This window comes from Cupressus sempervirens, chromosome 7 (genome assembly GCF_028749045.1).
Source record: "Cupressus sempervirens isolate cs-2001-9-10 chromosome 7, ASM2874904v1, whole genome shotgun sequence".
NCBI classification, from domain to species: domain Eukaryota; kingdom Viridiplantae; phylum Streptophyta; class Pinopsida; order Cupressales; family Cupressaceae; genus Cupressus; species Cupressus sempervirens.
Window position 1 is genome coordinate 87,476,101 of NC_143124.1, and position 16,888 is coordinate 87,492,988.

The following is a 16,888-nucleotide window of genomic DNA, read 5'->3' on the forward strand; positions in this document are numbered from 1 at the left end:
GTTGCTACTTCGCTATACATAAAGAATGAGCACCTTGCTATAGCAAAGCAGTGACAACCATCGATCTGATCTTGATCTTGCAGATGATATGTTACTATACTTCTTAGAAAAATAGTGGTGGGCCCTGATTCGCTATCTTGCTATACATATTGTTCGAGAAAATTTTTATGGTGAGACAACAATGGTCATTGATCTGAGATTACATCAAAGGTGGAGGAACTGCACCAAGTACCCTAAGGAAAAGTGGGTCCTACACTCACTATGTCACAAAGACTTGATCATTGATTGGGATCTCTCGAATGCTTTTGTAGGTCCAAGACATTGTTGACGTAGGAGAATCTACACTACTGACAATCAACAAAACTTTACTTTGAGCCTGGTTAGCCATCCACATTACGTTAGGTCCCACCGGCTATTGGTTTTTTACGGTGCCTCGCTACTTCACTAAGGGTGAGGAGTCAAGTTTTTCTGATAGCAAGGTAGCAAGCTCTGATGACTTGAAAAGAACTCAGCACCGTGAAATACAAAGACCCATCAAATCATTATCATTTTTGCCTACCATTTTTGACAGTAATTATTGCTTGTCATGCCACCTGGTCATACCATAGTTACTGATAAATTTTGAGGCCACTTTACTTTTGATTTTGCAACACCTTGCTACTTTGCTAATGGCGAAATGGAAAACTTTTCTAATAGCAAGATAGCGAGACATTGGAAAAATCATCATTTTGGCACTGATTTCTGATTGTCTCCAACTGGGTCCCTTTTCCTGATTCGACAACATTTTTCAGGTGTCCATGACTGAATGATCAATTAGAAGACAATTTTTTGACTACCTTGTCTTCATCTTGTGGTCCTATTTTGTAACCTCCCGACTCTCGCTACCTCACTATACATAAAGAGTCCCCATGTTTTCATAATGAGGGAATGACAATGGTGGATCTAAGTAGATCAGACAGTTGGGAGATTTTGGGAGGAAAAGTAGCTCACAGCGCAGAAGAAATAAAGGGAACAAAATATTTGCCTGATTTAAAATTTTAAACATTTTGCACCTGACCATTTATGAAGGGAAAGAGACATAGGGTTTTCATAAAAATTTCAAAGGCTTGCAAATAGACAACTTATCTAGACACCCTATTATCTATTTATGGAGACAATCTAAAAATTTTATATCCAGGCAAAGGATTTCTATCATTCAAAAATCCAGACCAATAGTGGCTCTATCTGGGGACATTGAATTCTCTGGATTCAAATGAGGGCTCAAAAATTTTGGGAGAAGCAGACCACATACAGACTCCCAAATTTATTTTTTTCAGATGGCTTGATGAAAAGCAAGAAGCTACCTCTAAGGTTACATAAAAATGATTGCCCCAAGCCACCGAAACTCAATAAATTTTTTTACCTCTATCATAAACATGATTTTAATCTGAACTCGCATGAGATAAATTGGGATTATCTATTATATCAGTTTCACCAATCAGATATATAGCTTGAATCTCACCACTTAGCAAAACTAAATCTAAACCTTGACTTCCACAATGCATATAAAAATTTTCTTCATCTTCAAACATTTGCTCATCATGAAAGTTCTGATCAGCATGCTTAAACATACCAAACTGAAAATCCTCTTTATTTAATGACTTATACATGTTGTCAATCTCAAATATGAAAGTTTCAGATTCAACTTGAGGAAAAGGATCACTCATACCCTCAAATTGTGTATCCATGTGCATATCCTAATGATACTCTAAAGAACAATATGACTGGTACTCACATATATCATCAACGTCAAAATCTGAAACTAATCTGAGATCTTTAAGTGATTCTCTAAGATTAGCAAGTGGGTTAGTCACCTCATTAGAATATTCATCATAAAAATCATTACAGGGTGCATGCTGACTTTCAACATCATCATCTGACACCTTGTCATCAATTTCATAAGATTCTATCTCATCAATACTTTCACCATCATATCTAGAAGTAGAACAATCTAGTCTCTCACAAAAATAAGATAATGTATCATCATTAAACTCATTCTCAACTAAATCTGGACTTTTTAGGTCTTCTTCAAACAAAGGATTGATAACTCCATGTAATGACCCTCTTTGAACATTTTGACAAAAATTTGGTTGATCATCCTCACAAGCATCATCATAGAAAGTGTTATCATATACTTTAAATTCACTACCCATTTTATCCTCATGGAAAATTTCATCATATGAAGAAAAGGCAGAACTATATGAAGACTCCCTATCTATTTCTTCTATCAAATATATAGTGTCCATAATTACATCCTCTTTATTAGCTTATTTAGGATAACCATTATAAAAAAACTGTGACTCATTCCTAAACATCCCATTATATGCTCGATCTTTATTGTCTGATATAAAAGAACTTGACAATTCTTTCCTAAAATCTTCATATTCAAAGTTATTAGCATCAACTGACCTCGCCATCTCTTTATCTTCATACTTTGTGGATAAATCATTTTCATATTTTTTATTTGCTAACTGATTTGTTTAACACCAAAACTAAGATGCACTTTCTTTTTTAGATTCAAAAGAGGAATTCATACCTTATCTTCAAATGAGTATTCACTATCATCATTACTCTCTTCCACCCATTCAACATTAGACTCATATGAAGTTGAACATATTGTGGCATTTTCCTCACTATGATTCAAGTTACCACTCTCATCATCTCCTTCATATAATTCATCTTGATAACACACTGGGTCAACAATTTCATTGTCATCATTTAAAAACTGACTTCCAACTTCTTCATCCTCATGTTGAGATGCATATTTTTCCATTTCAATTTTTAAAACATTCTCAACATAATGCCATCTCTCAATAAGATAGTTCATTTCCTACACGTTTTTTTGATCAACCTTATCATCTTGGGTTATCTCTTCATGGTTTGTTGGATCAGAAATATCAAGTCCATGATCAGAGAAATGACTCTCAGTTTTCTCATTTGCACAAAACTGAGATCTAGGTATAGCAACTTCATTAGCAGCAGAATCATATATACAATCAACATCACAAGAACTTGCTAATGTAACTAATTCTTGATCTTCAACACCAACACATTGTTGAACCCTATCAAAGTCTGAGATACATCCTATTGTTGTAGCATCATGAACATGTGTGTTGTCATTTATAACCAAGCTAACCTTACCTATACACATATTCTCATCAAAATTTTCCATTTGATTAAAACCTATAGCAGGGGTATGGATATGCTTATTTGAAACTAAAACACCAACACTACATTCATCCTTTCTTTCAAATACATTATATCGGCAATCATTCAAGGCAAAATGACCTTTAGTCAATCTGTATCTCAAGTTATTTTCAATATCCCTAGCAGTCACAAAAGCCTGATATAATGTGTGTGGTTCTTTATCCCTTCGTAGATAATTCATTTTCTTGTCAAATGCATCAAAATACATTGCTAAACACATTTGATCATCATCTCTATAATTCTCAGGGATTTCATTCAAAACTCTTGCAAATCTGATGTTAAAATGAGAGATGAGTTCATCACTCTGAATATGATTCTTCAAGAACTTATCATAAGAATTAGATATGCTTACCCTTTCTTCAAACTGCTCCATGAAGGTAGAATGAAATTCACCCCAAGATGAAATAGAACATGCTGGCAGAAAAGAAAACCAGTCTCTAGCACCACCTTCTAAGGATTGAACAAACAACTTCATATACAAGTCCTCATGAGCAATTTCGTAGTCACCCATCAAATCAGCAAACAACTCAATATGGTGACTGGCCGTAACAAGATGGTTTCCATTGAACTTAGGCAAACTTTTTCTAACATCATTGGGAATGACATTTGGGAAACCATGAATACCATTAAAACTTAATAGCATATACCGCTTGGTAGAAATGGATCTAGGAATTTCATTAACTGGCTACACACTAGATGAAATGAATCTTTACATTCTTAACAAATTTGAGCCTCATTTAGCTTTAAAAGCTTCTAATTTATATTTTGCAGTAGATCTTATACCCTTCTACCCATTTCAACTTCTGAAATACACTTCACCACTTTAAAAATAGCCAACTAAAACTGATCTAATTAAATGTATAACCTTAAAACCATTCTCCTCTTCTCAGTGCTAAAACTTCACTTGACAGAGAACACACTTGTATAACAATCAATTCTCATGAAAAGAAAATACATGAAAATGAAAATACATTTAGTGTTTTTACATGAAACCACTAATCTGCTGATTGGCCTGGTGCTAACATGAATTCCTCACACCACTGATCATAACCTTACAGAGTTGCCATCTCCTTGAGGAGACAAATGAAATCACAACAGTGATTTGCATTTATCATTTCAAAAACTTTTAACAGTAAATCAAACAACACTTTGAAACTTACTGGTCAGAAACTTATATAGATCTCTCTTCTTGCTTGAAAATTCACACAACTTTTAGATCTGCTTATTTCAATCTAAAAACTCTTTGAAAGCATTTATAGGTAACTGACCTAAATTGATTTAGAGATCCTTTAGAGAGATTCGCCACTCAAAAATTGTGAGAAAAGTTTTTAAACAATGATTTACAACATGGTAGATCTGAATTGAGATTCCCACTTGTAAAATTTGCAAATCTTTAAAATACTTAGAAGAGAGAAACCTTTATTCAACAATTTTGACTCTGATCTTACAGCAGTATTCTGAAAACCACAATTGACTGAACTGATTGAAAATAACACTTAATAAAAACACAATCTGCATTCAATCTTGAAGAATACTACTACAACTAGATAAAACATATTGGGGTGCATGAAAATTCAGTAAGGAAAATGAACTGAACATCACAATTACCTCACTATTGTAACAAGTTCTTTTTAATGTATTGAATAATATTTACATTCTCAAGGTTTGTCCATCACATAGATTCAATACATTTGCCAGCACTGTCATCATTTTGTTGGTGTTTTAAAATAAACTAAAATCTACTAAGCAACAAAATGCTTAATACCAAGATGACAGTACTCATACAATCTAAAGACTAGCCAATTCTTGTTAACAATTGCATGTGCAAAGCATTTGGGCCCAACTTCAATAAAACCAAGGGTGGTTTTCTACTCTTCTGGCTCTGCAAAACCAAGGTGGGTATACCCAGGGATGATTCAAAACTGGGAAAAATGTATGAGGATTATTTCTAGTTTCATTCTAATTCTCATCTCAAATCCTCAAATACATACACAATTCTTGACAACTTGATAAACACATCGCATATAATAGATATGGCCAAAAATTCTTCTATAGATCTGCAAGTGCTCTCAGAAAAAGTGGCTAACTAAAGCTAAAATATTCCATGTAGACAAGTACTAGCCAACTTCGAAGATCTATAAGAAACAAAAGTAAAATTGATTTAATTCTCATTTTTTACAACCATTTGTGACATATTTCTCCCATTCACTTTCTTATTTCATCTTTATCCACCTAATCTCATTTCTTTACCTTCCACCCACCCACCTTCCATATCATCATTTTCTAATACTTTTAATAAAAACCACAAGTTTGTTGATGGATGCTATGACTACTGATGTAACTTCTGCCACCTTTTGGGTATGTGTGATAATCAGTTAATAGGTATAAGATTTTCTAATTATTATTCTTTTATAGTATGCAAATTTCATTGATTATATCTAATACTACATTCTTTATATTATGGCAGCATTATTCTAGTTCTATACCTCGTACTAGGTCTGACAAGTGTGGACACTTGTCAATATTTTGAAGGAGGCAGGGAAGGTTACTAAAACCAAATGACATTCCTATTTATTTGTAAAGATTTTTCCAAATCTTTATATTTCCTTTATTGATGGAATTCAATTGTCATAAGTACATAAGTGTCTAGGTGTTGTACTCCTTATTTTTGAATGATTTTATTCTCAAGCTATGATGTGACTTGTATTAAAATTTTAGGTGATTTGAATCTCATTTTTAGACATTTTCAAATGATTTTCAAACACATGATTTACTCTCATTAAAGCCATATTATTTCTCATAACAATTTTTTATGACATTAATTACCTATCAAATGAAATGCGAAAATGGGTCTATAAAATAACAAAAGAAGCTTGAATTCATAAGGGGGAAATAGTCCAAGTAGTGTAGACAATGAAAGTGTTAATAAAAAATGGGTGGACAATTGTAGTAATGAGAACCAGTGGAGCATACCATTTTGCTCTCAGATGTAGAGGCAGTAATGAGATTTAATGTTTGTGGTTGGTTAGGGTATTTCTTAAGTTTAACTGTATTTGATGGAGAAGTAGCCACAAAATGAACAAGGTTGTTTGATGAAGGAGAATCTTTTGTATGGGGTTTAACGATGGTTTCTACAGAAGAGTGAATAGAAAAAGTAACTACGTTACTGACAATAGGGGAACATGATCCTAATACGCATGATGCAATATTAGCTAAAGCTCAATTTGTCATACCAATTGATCCTTAGTTGGATATTACCAAGCAATGTTTTCAAAGAACATCTCTTCTACCATCATACAATGAGCTGGCCATGCACATTATCAGGTACTTCACATGTGAAGGGAGATTTTCATATTTACAGACACATCATTTCAAATTGCTTAGATGTATAAGGCATAATCATCCAATAAATGTTCCTAATTTCTTGTACAATATGTTGTATATTAGTTTTGAAGAAACCCAAAAAGAAAAGGACAAGTATGTCACCCATCATGCCCTAATTAAATTACTCATAAAAAGATTACTTAGGGATGTTTCTCCCATGTCATGGGAAAAATTTTTCCAAGCCAAAACCTTGCAACAAGCTACCCTTAATGAACAACCCAGTGAGGAAAATGTAGCCCCCACTAATGAACCCATTGAGAAAAACACTCAAGAGGCTAAAGCCAAAAATGTGCAAGAGATTGTGCCTTTACCTATTCAAGAAACACAAAAACCTACCTCTAGCCGAGCAAAGAGAAATATAAATTGTAAGAAGAGATCTCTACTTTGGTAAAAGAAGAGCCAAACCCTAAAATCGTGAGGGAAAAAAGAACTAAGATGGGTCTTGTAGCAACTACTCCTATAATAGAGACACCAAAAGGAAGAGATAGGAAAAAAGTTGTGATACTAGAAGAAACCTCTATAAGAAGAAGTCCTAGAATGAGAGAACACATTTCTAAAGAATCCACTTCATCCAAGCCATTTGCTAAAGAATCCCTAGTGCAAATTATTCTTGATCACTCTCCTCCTCATCTTGAAATTACAAACATTCTTGAAAACCCTAATGAGGAATGTAGGGTTAAAGTCGATAAAAATCAAAATGATGCTTCAATAGGCCAACCAAGTACTTCAAGTGGTAGGGATGAAACAGTTCTTGAGCATGTTTATCCAAACACTACCCTAGTTCCCTATAAATCAACATGGCTTATTGATTTTGTAGAACATTTATGGAGGGGACAGAGAAAGAGGAAAAGAAACCATGAAGAGGATAGTGGTTCCATTACCCTACAGAAACTCCTTTTCCAGTTGTTTGGACAACATATGTTTATTGCAACCCTATGGGAAGAAAAGAGGAAAAGAATGAAGAAAGACATAGTATCTCTAAGTGCAAAAATTATAGATTTGAAAGAGAAATTAGCAAATAAAAAACAAAGGATGGATCATGCCCTCAAGTTGGCTAATCAAGCACTTGCCTGGAGACCACCACCAAAAATTTATGCTCTTTGTTTAAAAGAATAATTTATTTTATTCCATCTCATTCTATCTCTTAAGGATATAAATGCCGAATTCAAATTAGCCCAATAATTTTATTGTTTATACTAGACTATGGAAAAAAAATCTACTACGTGAATTATATGTGCACAATTTTATTATCCCATCAAAAACCCAATGTAATCCTTTACTTTATATATGGGATATACATCTGAGGGTTTTGATGTCTTGGATGTCTAATAAAGAAAATTATGATAGGCAACTAAATAATTATAGAGATGAGGAAAGAACAGAGCCCTTGCCATTAAGAGGTAAGAGTAGTAAACTAGAAGAACTTCTAAGGGATTCGTTTAGATTAAGTTATGGGGATAAGAACAAGGGAGTAAGGGACAAAATCTTCACTAATAGAACCAAGGCCTATGCTCATTATGAGAACTTGCCCTGATTTTCCTTCTAGAGAGCTATGATTGGTGCTAGAAGTAGATGGGCCAAGTTACTTGAGTCACTTAAAAGGTCAGAGCCACATAGTCCCATAAATTTGGAGGCAACCCTTTACTGAGCTCTAAAGTATCTAGAGTTAGGGAAATAGGCTAGACCAAAACTATGGTGCCCACTCACTATGCAACCTCTAATGCTCATGTGGCCCTTGTATGATATTAATGCTGATAGAACTAACAAGCTACATGAGGAAAATAGAAGGGAGGTTTGGGAAAGAACACAAGGATTCTATTATACCTTCAAGAGCAGTAGGAAAGGAAGGACTAAAGTTGGGGAATTCAGGTTATTGACTAGGAAATGCAATGCTTGAGGACAAGCATCAATTTACCAAGGCACAGATGATGAGGCTTATTATTACCTCTATTTCATGATATTTTTAAACACTTTGTTGAACATTCTATTTTATTTTCATCAAGACATTTGTGAACTTATGTTTACCTAAACCAATGATTAACCTATGGGTAGATACTATGTCATCTTTTGCCAATATTATATATATGATGCAATATTTCATATAATTAGCAAAATGTGTGTTCTTATATTTGAATTTAATTTGATAATGCTTATTTGCAAATATCTTTGCATTATAACTAACCGATTAACAATGAAGCTGAAGATGATTGGAATAATTCAAAGTTGAACATTGAAGATAGCCAGTAGCATTCAAGGAGAAAAGAACGTTGAGGTTTAAAGTCATGGTGGAGAAGAATCATAATGGTACCAAAGGACATAGCTATGAGTATGGAGGAGCTATGAAGGCTTACTACATTCTCTACATTTTTTATTATTATGTCAAGCGGTTTTTATTGTTCTCGCCTTGAGTTATTATCATTTCTTCACCCCTTGAGTTATTATATTTCCTTCTTTTTTGTCTACAAATTTGTAGCTAGTTTGTTTCCTCTTCTTTTTTTTGAATAAGAATCAATGTTCTATATATAGGGATTGGACCACTTGTGTTAGGGGAGAAAGAGAAAGTTTATGGAAATAGACTATTAATTTTTCCAGTGAGTTATTTTTACAGTTCTATGTATTGTTCCCATGTAATGAATTTCTGAATTGTAATGAAATAGTTTTTGGCTTCTATCCTATGTTAATAGATTAGCAGAAGCCAACCAAGGGGGTCCACTTGGTTGGTGGATTAGATTAGAGTAGTACAGATTTATTTTCAAGCATTTCTAGTAGTGCAAGTAGAAGTTGTAAGTTCCTTCCTATAGGATCATACTTTGTGAATATTCTTGTAGCATCTATGAGAACAATTATAGTAGATGAACTAAGTGGAACATATGTTAGCATTTCCTTACATTTCTAGTATTCATTTTAGAAAATAGTTAAACATGTTAGTTTCCTACAGCAATAGTGTAGGTTCTTTTCCTTGCATTTTACTTTCTTGTAGCATAACTATAATGACTCATTAAGAGACCTAGTGCACATAGTGTGCTGACCATTTCAAGTATACATCCTTGGGTTGACAAAATTAAATGCACCTCATAGTGGGAAAAGTAATCCTTAGATTGAATACATTATTCCTAAGCATGGCCTTGGGCATGATTATTATACACCTATTGAGAGGCAGACCATATTGGTTGCTCAATTTTCGCAAGGGAAACCAAAATTGAAAGCCAAACTAAATAAATATTCACAAAAAACTAATTCAAAACCTCCAGCTAACCCTTAGAAGGGTAAATCTTCTTCAAAGTCTATTGAGTCTTCCTCTAAGACTAAGAAGAAATCAGTTCAAACCTATAGTTTTTGTGGAAAGGATGGACATCCCATTTCTAGGTGCTGGAAATGTTTGGAGGCTTTAGAGGAAGCCATATAGTAGAATCATAGTTGTACTCCCTAGTCTTCATCCCCCCTAGAAGGAAAGGTCACACTCTTAATGCATGAGCAATGACTTATGCACCCACCTAAATTTTTGATTTAGGTGCCTCTCACCATATGACTCGCACTCAATAGTTGGTCATCTCAGTTTCTCCTTCTGCTACTTCATAGATTGTTGTTGGGAACTCATCACATCTTTTACTATTGGGTTCTAGTTCTATTGCATTAGTTGGGGGTTCTCTTTAGGATGTCTTTTTTGTCCCTAACATCTTGATGAACCTATTATCAATTTATTAGATTTTCCACTTTGGATCTAGTAAGAAGTTGAGTTCTCAACACATGATGTTGTTATTTAGGACTTAGATGATTTTGATTTGATAGTGGCTAATGGGAGTGTTGACTCTGCATCTCGATTATATATATTTGATGAGTCTTCTAATGGAATAGGTTCCTATCTTATAGCACATGTAGATTCAATGAGAAGACTTTGGCATGGGCATTTGGGCCATGTCAATTATAGCTATCTTCAACAAATAAGAACACATGCACTTGTTCTTGGGCTTCCTTAGATTTCTTGCACTGAAGGTGTTTGTTAGGGTTGTGCTCTTGGAAAACAACATAGGGATCCTTTTCCTCATGCATGAGCTACTCATGCATTCATACCATTGGATTTGATTCAAAGTAACCTCATGTCATTTCCCACCCCTTTTCTCAATGCCAGATATGTGCTTACTTTCATTGATGACTTCTCTAGGTGCACATGGGTGTACTTTTTGAAGTACAAGTCTCATGTCTTTGATTCATTCTGAGTCTTCAAGACATTTGTGGAGAAGAAACCTAGTATTTATTTTTGGTGGATAGGCATAGATAATGCGGGGGGGGGGAGTATGTAAACTAAGATTTTAGGGATTTTTTCTCTAAACATGGTCTTCAACATCAATGTTTAGTGCCCTACACCTCTCAGCAGAATGGTATGGTAGAGAGAAAGAACAAAATACTTTAAGGGATGGTTAATTTTATGATACATTCTAGGTCCATGGATTCATCTTTTTAGGTAGAGGTATTCAATTGTGTCAACTATATTTAGAATTAGATGCCTCACAAGCCAGTTCAACATATTACTCTTGAGGAGGCTTGGTCTCATGTCAAGCCTGATGTATCTTCATTCTGAGTTTTTGATAGTAAAGCATGGGCATTTGTACCTAATGCTCAGAGGAGAACAATGGAACATAAGAGCCAACACCTCATTTTTTTTGGCTACTGCAAGGATTTTTAGACATACAGGTTATTTGATCCTAATTCTAGAGAGGTCCTATTTCAACAGGATGTCTAGTTTGACGAGCACCTTCCTACAATCAATAGCATGTGTCCAGAGTCTACTTCACTTACAACTACTCCCTCATCCTTTCCAATCTCTTTTCTAGATGATGATCTTGGTGATCCCCATTTACTTCAACCATAGGATCCTCTATAGATGCCTAAATGGGCTTGTGTTATAGTTAAGGTTGCAGGATCTCTAGTTGGTAACTCTTCCACTTCCTGTCACAACTAGTCTTATATTGTAGGTTCTAGTCTTCTAAGTCATGCTATTTGTGATGATCCTCAAAGATTTTCAATAGTGATAGGACATACTAAGTAGGACAATGCCATGGAGGAGGAATATTCTTCTTTGATGAAGAATCACACTTGGGATCTTTGTTCTCTTCCTAATGGAAGAAAGTTAGTGTGATGCAAATGGTTATATCATACTAAATTTGTTGCTGATGGTTCTATTGATAAGTACAAGGCACATCTTTTTGTGAAGGTTTTTTCATAAGTTAAGGGTATTGATTACACTAAGACATTTGCCCTTGTCACCAAGATGAAATCTATTTGCCTTGTCTTATCCCTCGCAACTTCTTAGGGATGGCCTATTTTTCTGATGGATGTGAAGAGTGCATTCTTGCATGGTGATCTTACTAGGGAGATTTACATGGAGTAACCTCAAGGATTTGTGTAGGATTGCTCCTTCATTTATAGACTTTGACACTTGTATGGTCTTAGACATGCCCCCCGGGATTGGTATGAGAAGATGGACTCTTTTTTACCTTCTATAAGCTTTACATGTTGTCATTTCAATTATATAGTATACATTCAGTGTATTGAGGATGATGTTTGATCCTCATGCTATATGTTGATGATCTTCTCCTCACAATTAGCTCATCCTTTGTGATTCAGGATGTTCATTGTGCATTGATGGTATAGTTTAAGATGACTAATCTTCATCTGTTACACTACTTTCTTGGTCTATAGATTGTTCAGTCCTCTGTTGGGATATTTGTTTACTAGAAAAAATATGCTCTTGGCATGCTTCAATCCTTTGACATAATTGATTGAAAGCCTTCTCCCACACCTTTTCAATCAGGTGTTACCCTTTCTACCTCTTGCACTTCTCCTTCAGTGGATCCTACATTGTATCAATAGTTGGTTGGAAGTTTTTTGTATCTAACACATACTCATCCCAATCTCTCCTTTGCAGTTGGTCTTGTCTCTCAATTTTCACATGGGCTTCATGAGAGTCATTAGAAAGCTACCAAGTGTATTTTGAGATACATTCAAGGTACACTTATCTATGACATTCATTACACATTAGGGATGCCTCACATTGTTGGCTTCATTGACTCAGATTGGGCTAGTAATGTTGATGATTAGAGGTCTACCTCTGGCTTCTTCTTTTTTGTGTTGGCCCTAGTCCTATCACATGGTTATACAAGAAGTAGAATGTTTGTGCACTTTCATCTATATAGGCTAAGAATAGAGTAGCAGTGCATGCTAGTTAGGAGATTTTATGGCTTTGATAGTTGATGACTAAATTTGGGTTTCCTCCTAATCATCCCACTATTCTGTGGTGCAACAATTAGAGTACTATTCACATTTCCTACAACCTGATGGAGCATCAGTGCACTAAACACATTGAGCTTCATATGCATTTCATTTGTCAGCAAATTTAGGATGGTGTTCTCTCTTTGGAGTATATTCCCATGGGCACACAAGTTGCTAACATCTTCACCAAACCTTTTGCATCACCATGCTATCTTCAGTTGCATTCTATGCTTGGGGTTACAAAAGTTGTCCTTGGGGGGTCTTGTTGAGGCCTTCCTTCCTTCATGTTTTTTTAGGATCTTTTTTCTATCTCTTCTTGGAGTAGGTTTTTTCCCATTGGGTTTTCTTTATTTCTCTAGTTTACAGAGATTTCCTTGTTTTGGGTACCTAATTAGGCCTTTTTGATGGGACCCATTTTCTTGCTTTCATAGTTGTGCTAGGTTAGCTTGTCTAATGAGCTTCTCTTACAGGGGGTGTCAAAGTAATTATTTTCTTACACATATTAATTAGATCACTTTGATTTAATAAATTAAGTTTTCTATTACTCTTTTTTACTTAAGTTGTCTCTTACGTGCATAAAATTAATATTTTATATTAATTATAATCCAGCACCTAGCTTTTTCCCTTTTTAGGGTTTTGTTCACCTTTAAGGTTGAACTCTTGTAATTATTATTTTTCATATCTTGGAATAAATTTTTCTCTCACTTCACTGACATTTCCAAGCTTGGTTTTTTCCTCTTTGGTTTCCTTCAAAGTAATAGGTCATTTTGCATGCAATTGTTCTTGGCGAAGTGTGAAGTTGCTTTTCTCAACTTCTACAAGTTTTATATGCATAATTTAATTGGTTAATGTATGAATGAATTTGTGAAAAGTAAAAGTATGTAAGATTCTAATTCATCCCCCCTCTCAATATCTTATTATCTTATTTATAACTCCATCAATCAACACCTTTTGTTGGAGGATCCCATTTACAATTTTCTCTCGCTTGTTTGCTTGATTTAGCATGCATCATTGGAGGATTGGTAAGATTTTGCCTAATTTTCCTCATTTCTACATCCCAATCTAAGAAACTTCCTTCTTCTTTGGTTGAATTTATGAGCTCATGGTTGGTTACTTCTATTATACTTGCCTCCACTTTATTAAAAAATAATGAGGTTGACATTTCTACATTTGAAGAGATTCTTTAGTTTCTTTCCTTCCATATTTTCCCTACAAGAATGGAAGGGTAAAGTTTCCATAAACTTTTATATACCTTAGATTGCCCATGTTTGGGACAACTTTTTAGAATTTCCCAAAGATTCTCTAGTAGTGTTGTTGACAAAAGGAGTTTTTGACATAGCTAGTGGCATCACACTTTAGCAAAGGGACATTGAAGCAACAAGTGTTTTGACATTTTTGTATTATATTTACATAACAGACATCTCAAAGGGGCTTCAAAACATATTTCTATAAATCTGTCAATTGTAAGAATCCACTTTTGAAGAGATGCTTAGAGAAAAATGGTTGCATTACATAGACAAGTTGTGTCCTAATAGAGTGAAAGAGGGATATCTATCATGTCCCATCTTTGTGAACTAGTAATCATCTCATAAACCTCTTTGACCTTATACTGTCCTTCTTTAGGCATTCTCCATATTAATTTATCATTTCTATTTTTTAAATTTTCAATCCTTTGAATAATTAAATATCCACAAAGTAGTTTTTCTTATTTTGATAAATTATTATCTTATACATATTTTCATTCCCATTTTCTATTTGATTTGTACATTTTATTTGTCGGTAATCCCAATTAGGCTTGCCACATAAGTTGGTTAAAGTATTCTTGATGTTTAGAGGGAGGTTTAAGTTGTCTAAGGATGGAAGGGATGCTAAACCTCCCTTTGAAAAAAGTGCCCCTTCCTTCTCCTACATCCCATGTTAAATTATTATGGACAAGAGGGAAACAATGCATCCTAGAGTTCCAAGTTATAGATCCTTTTGGACAATTGAGTTCAAAATGGTGATAAATGATTAGAGCTATTTAGGTATTTATGATAAAGAATTCTATCCCATTTACTATCTATTTTTGTGATACAATCTCCATACTACTTTCACTCCCAAAGCTTCATTTTGCAAACTCAAACTTTTATTACCTAAACTTCCTTGATCTTTGTGTTTGCATAGATTATCCCATTTGATCGAGTCTTGTTTTTGCTTCTCTTTGGCTCCACTCCAAAATTAATTTCTAAGTTTCTTATCTAGTTTATTTTCTATTCCCTTAGGAAGAGGAATACATGACATCTAGTAGGTTGGGATAGCTGATAGCACTAATTTTATCTTAGTCACTCATACAACTTTGGTAAGTCACCTCCCTTTCTAGATTACCATTTTTTGTCTAATTTTCTAAAATGGGATTTTAGGTTTGGGAATCTTTAGTACCTATTTCCAGTTGGATTCTTAGATATTTGCATGGGAAGGCACATTTTTATAACCCATTAAGTGGTGAATTCTCCTTTCTAAGTCAGGATGTGTGTTTAAGAAGAAATTTTCAAATTGATCTGCATTGACCTTTTGTCTTGAGGCTTCTATGCGTATGTTAATAATTTATTTTAAAATTCACAATTTCTTCCATAGTGCTTTCTCCAAGGAGAATGGTATCATCTAAAAATTGTTCACGTGTAATGTTAGGTATTCCTTTTGTTTCTATAACTCCTTTAAGGGTAAGTGCAATAAGTTCAGTCTCACTTTTGGGCGAAAAAGAATAAGTGTTTTTCCTATTTTTGAAATTTCTTGTCAATTGCTATCAGAATTTGATGCATTTAGAGATTTAATATTAAAAACTTTAGAAATAAAAATTGTAGTGTTTGGAATCTATCTACTTTTTGAATATGTAATTTATTTGTGTACCCATATGATAATTTTTTGTTGGTATGAATCTTTAAAAAGCAGTTTTTCAAAATTCTTATTTTAGGACCATACCACACTTGTGTACAAACACCATAATTTGACACAAATAAATGAATTATTGTAAATCCTTTTAAAACAAGTTACCTAACACACCAAATATTGATGATAATAATTTCCTTAAGTTTTCATTGAATAATATTTTTATTTTTAAGTTTAAATTGGCTATAAAGGTAGATTTTAAAACCTCTCATATATAGACACCATAATTTGATCAAAATTTCACTTGTTCAAAAAATCTTTTTTTTCTTAACTTCAAAAGAATTGTATGTACATTAATGACACGTAAATTAATTTAAGAAAAATTATAAAATAAAAAAGTTATTAAAGTTTTAGGGAACCTTGCTATTTTACATTTAGGTACCATCTTTGATTAAAAAATAATGAAAAAATAGTAAATAAAATCATAGCACTATAAAATTTATACTTTTGAAATCAGGATAGTGAGGGCTCTAATGGATTTTTTTTTTGTCAAAAAAATTGATGGGGAAGACCCTCTAAAAATTATGGCGAGGCATGAATTTGTTAGTTCTATGCCTTAGCCAAATCTTGAGAGGTCAAGGCATAGGTTTGGTCTCACTAAGCCTATCTCGAGCCAAAATGCAAGGAAGAAAACAATCTTGCTACATGTTGTAAGAAACGGGTACCTGTTATTTGAAATTCAAAAAATGGGTGCCTATTTTAAGAAAATAAAATTGACGTTTAAAATGCATTTAAAATCCCCCAAAAAAAATTTAAAAAGAAATTGAATTTTTTAGAAATGGGTACTCAATTTTTTTTTTAAAAGTATAAAATGTGTACCCATTTCTTCAAAAATGGGTACTTATTTTTTGAAAATAAAAAATGCAGACCCAATTTTTCAAAAAAAGGGTGCTCATTTTTTAAATTTAAGATCAAGCCTAATATGAGTGCCCATTTGTTTAAAATGAGTTCGCATTTCTAAAAGAGTGTGATCTCAATCCACGGAATGTCGTGAAATTGAGAACCAACTTCTTGCTTCTACCCTTAATTTTAGATTTTGTCTGAGCCTTTTTTATGGTTCTTA